General features: G+C 44.3%; 1 non-coding gene and 1 pseudogene across 1 annotated transcript; both read right to left on the reverse strand.

Annotated features, from left to right (window-relative positions):
• LOC112619313 overlaps nt 1-9,541 on the reverse strand; it is a 54,402-nt pseudogene that overhangs the window by 43,847 nt on the left and 1,014 nt on the right.
• On the reverse strand, nt 664-767 carry LOC112619845. Its single transcript, XR_003118345.1, has one exon. It is a non-coding gene; the product is annotated as a U6 spliceosomal RNA (small nuclear RNA).

Genomic DNA, 9,541 nt, shown 5'->3' on the forward strand with positions numbered 1-9,541 from the left:
GTTTTTTTTTTGAGACGGAGTCTCGCTCTGTCGCCCGGGCTGGAGTGCAGTGGCCGGATCTCAGCTCACTGCAAGCTCCGCCTCCCGGGTTCACGCCATTCTCCTGCCTCAGCCTCCCGAGTAGCGGGGACTACAGGCGCCCACCACCTCGCCCGGCTAGTTTTTTGTAGTTTTTAGTAGAGACGGGGTTTCACCGTGTTAGCCAGGATGGTCTCGATCTCCTGACCTCGTGATCCGCCCGTCTCGGCCTCCCAAAGTGCTGGGATTACAGGCTTGAGCCACCGCGCCCGGCCGCATATAATATTCCTTTTTGAACATCTCAATTATTCACATTTCTTTATTTTAAACAGTAATCTTTTTCTTTTTTTTTTTGAGATGGAGTCTCGCATTGTCGCCCAGGCTAGAGTGCAGTGGCACAATCTCGGCTCACTACAAGTTCTGCCTCCCGGGTTCACGCCATTTTCCTGCCTCAGCCTCCAGGAGTAGCTAGGATTACAGGCGTCTGCCACCACACCCGGATAATCTTTTGTATTTTTAGTAGAGTTGGGGTTTCACCGTGTTAGCCAGGATGGTCTCGGTCTCCTGACCTCATGATCCACCTACCTCGGCCTCCCAAAGTGCTGGGATTACAGGCGTAAGTCACTGCGCCCGGCCAATTTTTTTCAATATATGAAACATTTCACAAATTTGCGTGTCACCCTTGCAAAGCGGCCATGCTAATCTCTGTATTGTTCCAGTCTTAGTATATATGCTGCCAAAGCAAGCACTAAACTAATGTTATTTCATTTTCATTCACAGTTATTATCTTAGGATAAATTAGGAGACATGACATTAGGATTAAAGGGTATGCAAAATCTAAGGTTTTTGACACATACAATCTATTGCTCTTCAGACTCAATGCCTGAACTAATTTATATGCTCACTAGCAATGCATGAGCATGCCTATTCACTACACTCAACAAGGAGACCCTTTGAGAGTAGGAAAAAATGCCTTTTACTGCTTAATAGTTATTATTTCCTATTTTGATATAGTGTTTTAAATTTGTGACTTTGATTGCTAACAAAATTGAACTTTTTAAATATTTTATATTCTTGTATTTCTTCTTTGTAAAAGGTCTGTTCACGACCTTTGTCTACTTTTCTATTAGGCTGTTCATTTCTTTTCTAACATAGTAATTAAAGAAAACAGGTAGGGCCACATCCCAGTAGTTTGAGAGGCTCAGGCAGGTTGATCACTTGAGCCTAGAAGTTTTGAGACCAGCCTGGGCAACATGGCGAAACCCCATCTCTACCAAAAAAACATGAAAATTAGCCAGACCAGGTGGTGTGCACCTGTAGTCCCAGGCACTCATGGGGCTGAGGTGGGAGAATCACTTAAGCCTGGGTGGTTGATGCCGCAGTGAGCCGTGATCGTACTACGGCACTCCAGCCTGGGCGACAGAGAGACTCTGTCTCAACATACACTACAAAATTAAAAAGGTAAAGAAAAGTATTCAGAGAATACCTGACTGCAACCAACTGGCTACCCTCTTTGGAAACAACTGCTGTTACCAGTATATTGTGTATCCTTCTACTAGGGATTATCCCTGAGCATAAGCAATAGATACTTAAAAAACATTTTTTTTTTTCTGTTTTTAAATAGACACAAAGTCTCACTACATTGCCCCGGCTGGTCTTGAATTCCTGGATTCAAGCAATCCTCCTGCCTAGGCTTCTCAAACTGTTGGGATTACAGGTGTCAGCCACCACAGCAGGCCAATAGTTACTTTTAACAGTAATCCTATTTATTGTTACAAAGTCATATTAACAGATGAAACTTCAAAGACACTCCAGTAAAATTTTAGTAGTCACTTAAGAAGCATCATGATAAATTGACTTTCAGAGAAACCAATAGTTTTCAGAGTAAACTTTTCAGAGAGAAACTTAAGTACAACAGGATTGTACTTAACATTCCATAATAACTCCAGAATATTTTCAAAAAAATATTCTGGCATCTTCTCAAATAAGGTTTTGACAATGGCAGGTTAAAAAAGAAGACATAGGGAGTTAGGGGATGATCTGAAAATACACAATACAAGGCTGGGTACGGTGGCTCACGCCTGTAATCCCAGCACTTCGGGAGGCCGAGGTGGGCAGATCATGACGTCAGGATATCGAGACCATCTGGTTAACACGGTGAAACCCTGTCTCTACTAAAAATACAAAAAATTAGCCGGGTGTAGTGGCGGGCACCTGTAGTTCTAGCTACTCAGGAGGCTGAGGCAGGAGAATGGTGTGAATCCAGGAGGCAGAGCTTTCAGTGAGCCAAGATTGTGCCACTGCACTCCAGCCTGGGCGGCAGAGCGAGACTCCGTCAAAAATATATATATATACACACAACAGAAATGTATAATCCCAGCTACTTGGGAGGCTGAGGCATGAGAATCACTTGAACCTGTGGGAGGCAGAGGTTGCAGGGAGCTGAGATCACACCACTCCACTCCAGCCTGTGTGACAGAGGAGACTCTGACTCAAAAAAAAGAAAAAAGAAAAAAGAAATTTATAATTCTCTTTCCAACTAGAGCTCCTGGAGGAAACACTTTGGTAAAGTTGATATCTTATTACAAGGATATCCACATGAGTATGTCTTCATTTTTAGAATATGCTACTGGAATACGAAGACTTAATCTGTCTTCTGAAAAACTGAAAATTATTATCAAGGCAAAGTTAAAATAATCAGATAATCAAAATATTATTAAATACGCTGTTAATCCATGAAATGCAGACTTTAAAAGATTATCATATAGGTTGCAAGGGGAGCTCTCCAGAGGAATAAGGGAGCTCTTAGACTTAAAATAACTAAATTATGCCGGAAGCGGTGGCTCAAGCCTGTAATTCCAGCACTCTGGGAGGCCGAGACGGGCGGATCACGAGGTCAGGAGATTGAGACCATCCTGGCTAACACGGTGAAACCACATCTCTACTAAAAAATACAAAAAACTAGCCGGGTGAGGTGGCGGGTGCCTGTAGTCCTAGCTACTCGGGAGGCTGAGACAGGAGAATGGCGTAAACCCGGGAGGTGGAGCTTGCAGTGAGCTGAGATCCGGCCACTGTGGGCGACAGAGCAAGACTCCGTCTCAAAAAAAAAAACAAAAAAAACACCTAAATTATATTCAAGATTTCCAATGAAAAGAGTGTGAAAAGATTAACAGTAGGAGACAAGAGAAGAGGAAAAATGGAGAATGGGGTGGAGGGAAGTTTTCTGATCTACATATATTTGAATAACTTGAGATATTCAAATCATATCAATGTATTGTCTACTTAATATATTAAAAGAGAAGGAGAAAAAGGACAAAATTAAGTTACATAATCATCTAAAAAGCTAAATGGGAGATGATTTAGATATGAACATGATAGATTACCAGGTGCTCAGAGTACACAGGACGCAGATTTAAGGAGAGGAATCAGGCCGGGCGCGGTGGCTTACGCCTGTAATGCCAACACTTTAGAAGGCCAAGGTGGGCAGATCACCTGAGGTTGGGAGTTCGAGACCAGCCTGACCAACATGGAGAAACCCTGTCTCTACTAAAAATACAAAATTAGCCGGGCGTGGTGGCGCATGCCTATAATCCCAGCTACTCGGGAGGCTGAGGCAGGAGAACTGCTTGAACCTGGGAGGTGGAGGTTGTGGTGAGCTGAGATTGCGCCACTGCACTCCAGCTTGAGCAACAAGAGAGAAACTCTGTCTCAAAAAAAAAAAAAAAAGATAAAGAAAAGGAATCAGATGCAGAGCGAATAAATGGGACCAACCGCTGGATGTATCAAGCTAATAAGCATAGTTTTAAAACACAGACATTACCCTACCAAACTCATCACAGCAACAGAGCTGTGTTAAAGCTGTTACAAACCCCAATTCTCTGATTAACCCTACTCTATCCCATGTTCCTGCCATTTAGACTTGAGCATACACCACAAACCTCATCCATCAAATGTTCACAGAAAAAGTGAGTCTTACCTGTAGTATGTCAATCCCCAGAAGCAGTTTGATGAGACTCTTAGAATAAGATGCACCCATACTGTAAAAAAGAGACATCTGTTTTCCACTTTGCTTTCCTTGTTTTAATGCTTCTATCATCTTTTCTCAATAAAATTGGTTAAATACATAATTTTAAAGAGGAACTATCCTGTTATACAAGAAATACAGTAGGCCGGGCGTGGTGGCTCAAGCCTGTAATCCCAGCACTTTGGGAGGCCGATCAAGGTCAGGAGATCGAGACCATCCTGGCTAACCCGGTGAAACCCCGTCTCTACTAAAAAATACAAAAAACTAGTCGGGCGAGGTGGCAGATGCCTGTAGTCCCAGCTACTCGGGAGGCTGAGGCAGGAGAATGGCGTAAACCCGAAAGGGGGAGCTTGGAGTGAGCTGAGATCCGGCCACTGCACTCCAGTTTGGGCGACAAAGCAAGACTCCGTCTCAAAAAAAAAAAAAAAAAAGAAAAGAAATACAGAAATGAGCAGATGGCTCTTAGCAAGGGAGACGTAGAGATTTGAAATTCTGGGGGACGGGCGCGGTTGCTCATGCCTGTAACCCCAGCACTTTGGGAGGGTGAGGCGGGCGGATCATGAGGTCAGGAGATCAAGACCATCCTGGCTAACACGGTGAAACACTGTCTCTACCAAAAAAAAAAAAAAAAAAAAAAGCCAGGCATAGTGGTGTGCCCCTGTAATCCCAGCTACTCGGGAGGCTGAGACAGAAGAATGGCATGAACCTGGGAGGCGGAGCTTGCAGTGAGCCAGGATCGTACCACTGCACTCCAGCCTGTGTGACAGAGCAAGACTCTATCTCAAACAACGAAAAAAAAGAAATTCTGTCAACACAGGTCAAACACATTCTAGAAAACACTGATTGTTAGGCTCATAACCACAACCTTAGGAATTTCAAAGTTATGTTTACTTTGAGGAAAAGAGAGCTTACACCAAAAATGAAATTTGAAACAACTGCGCTCTCCCTCCCCAGCCCCACGCAATTAGCAGAACAGACTGAATTTCAGCAAGATTCCATGCCTCCTCTCCACACCTGGCTTCCTCATCCTGCAGACGCTCACAAGGCAAAAGGCAGTTCCTGAAACTGTCTTCATCCTCAATGTACGACTCCAGGCCACTAACAAATTCTTCTATTATCTTAATAAGGAGATTTAAAAAATAAAAAAGAATAAATTTTTAGTTTAATATTTGCTGTTAAAAATCATTTTAGCCCACTCAACTTTACACCAGTGTCCTTAAATTCCAAATTCTAGAGTTATGCTGGCACAAGCAAAAATACCAGGGGAAAAATACATACTTTGGGATAGGAAGGGTGTCTCCTCAGGGTCTGAAAGAGCTTCTTTTGGAAAGCTATTTGGTCCACAGCTACGCAGAAAAAAGAAGAGCTGGTCACCAGTTTCCTACCATAGTTTTCCTTCTCTAAAAACCCGTTTCTTCCTGATAAAACCAATAAAAATATTTTCAACCCAATTTCAGAGCCAAATCTTTTTTTTTTTTTTGAGATGGTGACTTGCTCTGTCACCTAGGCTGGAGTGCAGTGGGGTGATCTCGGCTCACTGGAACCTCCGCCTCCCGGGTTCAAGTGATTCTCCTGCCTCAGCCTCCCAAGTAGCTGTTACTACTGGCACCCGCCACCACGCCTGGCTAATTTTTTTCTATTTTTAGTAGAGATGGGGTTTCACTGTATTATCCAGGATGGTGTCGACATCCTGACCCCGTGATCCGCCTGCCTCAGCCTCCCAAAGTGCTGGGATTATAGCCGTGAGTCACCGCGCCCGGCCTAGACTCAAATCTTCTAAACCTACATAAAAGACTTAGCTTTGATAGCAGATAGCCACTAAGTGCTCTAAAAAAGACCTGCCATAACCTTAGCAAGATAGAATAATCTGTTCCCCCAGAACACAATCTTACATGGCTCTATAAATTTTCTTTTGAAATTACTCTGACACTGATATAGTTGCTTTCTGGATATTTATTTTTTCATAAGAAAACACAAAATAAATAATAGTATATAACATTTTTTCTAGTGAAAGGATTAGAAATGCTTTACTTAACAGGTAGTAATGAGGACCAAAGACTGTACCATTTTCTTTTTCCTTTTTTTTTTGAGACGGAGTCTCACTCTGTCACCTAGGCTGGAGTGCAGTGGCGTGATCTTGGCTCACTGCAACCTCCACCTCCCGGGTTCAAGCAATTCTCCTGACTCAGGCGCCTGAGTAGCTGGGACTACAGACGCACGCCGCCATGCCCAGCTAATTTTTTGTATTTTAGTAGAGACATGTTGCTCAGGTTGGTCAGGAATTCCTGAGTTCAGACAGTCTGCCCGCCTCGGCCTCCCAAAGTGCTGGGATTTATAAGTGTGAACCACCATGTGCGACCTGGCTGTACCATTTTCTAAAAAGCAATTTCAACTTTGTCTCAAGATGGATGGTCCTGTCATTTCTAATCTTCATTGCCTCTGTTTAGAAAACCCATGATTGGCCAGGTGCAGTGGCTCACACCTGTAATCCCAGCACTTTGGGAGGCCGAGACGGGTGGATCACGAGGTCAGGAGATCGAGACCATCCTGGCTAACATGGTGAAACCTCGTCTCTACTAAAAATACAAAAAAATTAGCCGGGTGTGATGGCAGGCGCCTGTAGTCCCAGCTACTTGGGAGGCAGAGGCAGGAGAATGGCGCCACTGCTCTCCAGCCTGGGCGACAGAGCGAGACTCTGTCTCAAAAAAAAAAAAGAAAGAAAAGAAAACCCATATTCAATCCTGAGCTCTTTCATTAAACCCAGAGAATAAAATTAGATTAAAATATTACCTAGTTGATTCTGACTCTCTCTGGTTTTAAGAATAATTTCTGATGTCTTAAGAAGCTTTAGAGACGCTGTCATTTTCTTCAACTTCATTAGGAATATGAGATGGAAAGTGGTTGCTTCCTGGTTTCTGAAAATTGACAAAATTTTAAAGAATATGGCAAATAGTGAAGGAAAAATGAAAACTTAAACCCAGGAATAATAATCCTGAGAGGAAAACTGATGTGTTCCTTAAAAATTATACTAGGATTGATGCTGTAGTGAAATAAAGTATCTTCAGCAATAGTGGCTTCCAAAACAAACAATTCATATCAACAAACAGAATTATTTTCACCTATTAAGTTTTCATTTGAAGAATTCAAAATGTGCGATTTCTGGCCAGGCAAGGTGGCTTACACTGGAATCGCAGCATTTAGGAGGCCAAGGCAGGAGGATCACTTGAAACCAGGAGTTCAAGACCAGCCTGGGCAACAAAGCAAGACCCCCTATCTCCACACACACAAAAAACTAGTTAGGTGAGGAGATGCGCACCTGTAGTCCCAGCTACTTAGGAGGCTAAGGTGGAAGGATAACTTGAGCCCAGGAGGTTGAGGCTATAGTGAGCTCTGATAGTGCCACTGCACTCCAGCCTGGGTGACAGAGCAAGACTCCGTCTCAAAAAAAAAAAAAAAGAGAGAAAAGAAAACCCAGATTCAATCCTGAGCTCTTTCATTAAACCCAGAGAATAAAATTAGATTAAAATATTACCTAGTTGATCCCCATCTCTAAAAAAATAAATTCAAACAAACAAGTGCCTAACAAGAATAACCCACGGAAATGTTTTCCATCCAAATTCTAAACTAGCCAGTGTCTCTCAAGCTGTTGCCTGCAAATCACTGTACTAGAATCACTGGGAAGATGCATATTCCTGGCCGGGCGTGGTGGCTCACACCTGTAATCCCAGCACTTTGGGAGGCTGAGACAGGCAGATCACCTGAGGTCAGGAGTTCAAGACCAGCCTGGTGAAACCCAGTCTCTACTAAAATGACAAAATTAGCTGGGTGTGGTGGCGCGCGCCAGTAGTCCCAGCTACTCAGGAGGCTGAGGCAAGAGAATCACTTGAACTAGTAGGCAGATGTTGCACTGAGCCGAGATTGTGCCACTGCTGTGTTATCCAAGCTGAAGTATAGTAGCGTGATCTCAGCTCACTGCAACATCCACCTCCTGGGTTCAAGCGATTCTCCTGCTTCAGCCTCCTGAGTAGTTGGGATTACAGGTGCATGACACCACGCCCAGATAATTTTTGTATTTTTAGTAGAGATGGGGTTTCGCTATGTTGGCCAGGCTGGTCTCGAACTCCTGACCTCAGGTGATCTGCCTGCCTTGGCCTCCCAAAGTGCTGGGATTACAGGCGCGAGCCACCGTGCCTGGCCCACAATTTCCTTTTCTAAATCAAGTTTATTCCTAACATGGTTTTGGACTTGCAATTTTTATCATTATAATTGCTGTTCATCAAGCATTTTCATCTATTTCAGTGGAACTGACCAAGAAGCACACTTAAATTCCAATAACCTAATAAGAAATAACTCTTCAATCCATAAATTAGTAGAAGCTAAGCTATGAGGATGCAAAGGCATTAAGAATAACATAATGGGCCGGGTGTGGTGGCTCAAGCCTGTAATCCCAGCACTTTGGGAGGCCGAGACGGGCGGATCCATGAGGTCAGGAGATCGAGACCATCCTGGTTAACACGGTGAAACCCCATCTCTACTAAAAACTACAAAAAACTAGCCAGGCGAGGTGGCGGGCGCCCGTAGTACCAGCTACTCAGGAGGCTGAGGCAGGAGAATGGTGTCAACCCAGGAGGCGGAGCTTGCAGTGAGCTGAGATCTGGCCACTGCACCCCAGCCTGGGCGACAGAGGAGACTCCATCTCAAAAAAAAAAAAAAAAAAAAAGAATGACATAATGAGGCCAGGCACACCTGAAATCCCAGCACTTTGGGAGGCCGAGGTGGGTGGATTACTGGAGGTCAGGCGTTTGAGACCAGCCTGACTAACATGGTGAAACCCATCTCTACTAAAAATACAAAAATTAGCCAGGCATGCCTGCACGCACCTGTAAACTCAGCTACTTGGGAGGCTGAGGCAGGAGAATGGCTTGAACCTGGGACGTGGAGGTTGCAGTGAGCCAAGATTGTGCCACTGCATTCCAGACTGGGCAAGAAAAGCCAAACTCCATCTCAAAAAAAAAAAGATATAAAGGTCCAGACGTGGTGGCTCTCGCCTGTTAATCCCAGCACTTTGACAGGCCAAGGTGGGTGGATCACTTGAGGTCAGGAGTTCGAGACCCCCCCACCTCTTGGCCAACATGGTGAAACCCCGTCTCTACTTAAGATACAAAAAAATTAGCCGGGCGTGGAGGCTGGTGCCTGTAATCCCAGCTACTGGGGAGACTGAGGCTGGAGAATCGCTTGAACCTGGGAGGTGGAGTTTGCAGTGAGCCGAGATTGTGCCACTGCACTCCAGCCTGGGTGACAGAATGAGACTCCATCTCAAACCACCACCACCACCACCACAAGAATGATATAGTGGACTTTGGAGACACGAGGAAAAGGGTCGGGGGACTCAGGGATTAAAAAATACACATTGGGTACACTATACACTCTTCAGGTGATAGGTGCAACAAAATTTCAGAAATCACCGCTAAATAACTTGTTTATGCAACCAAACACCAC

Source organism: Theropithecus gelada, chromosome 2 (assembly GCF_003255815.1).
Source record: "Theropithecus gelada isolate Dixy chromosome 2, Tgel_1.0, whole genome shotgun sequence".
Lineage (NCBI taxonomy): Eukaryota > Metazoa > Chordata > Mammalia > Primates > Cercopithecidae > Theropithecus > Theropithecus gelada.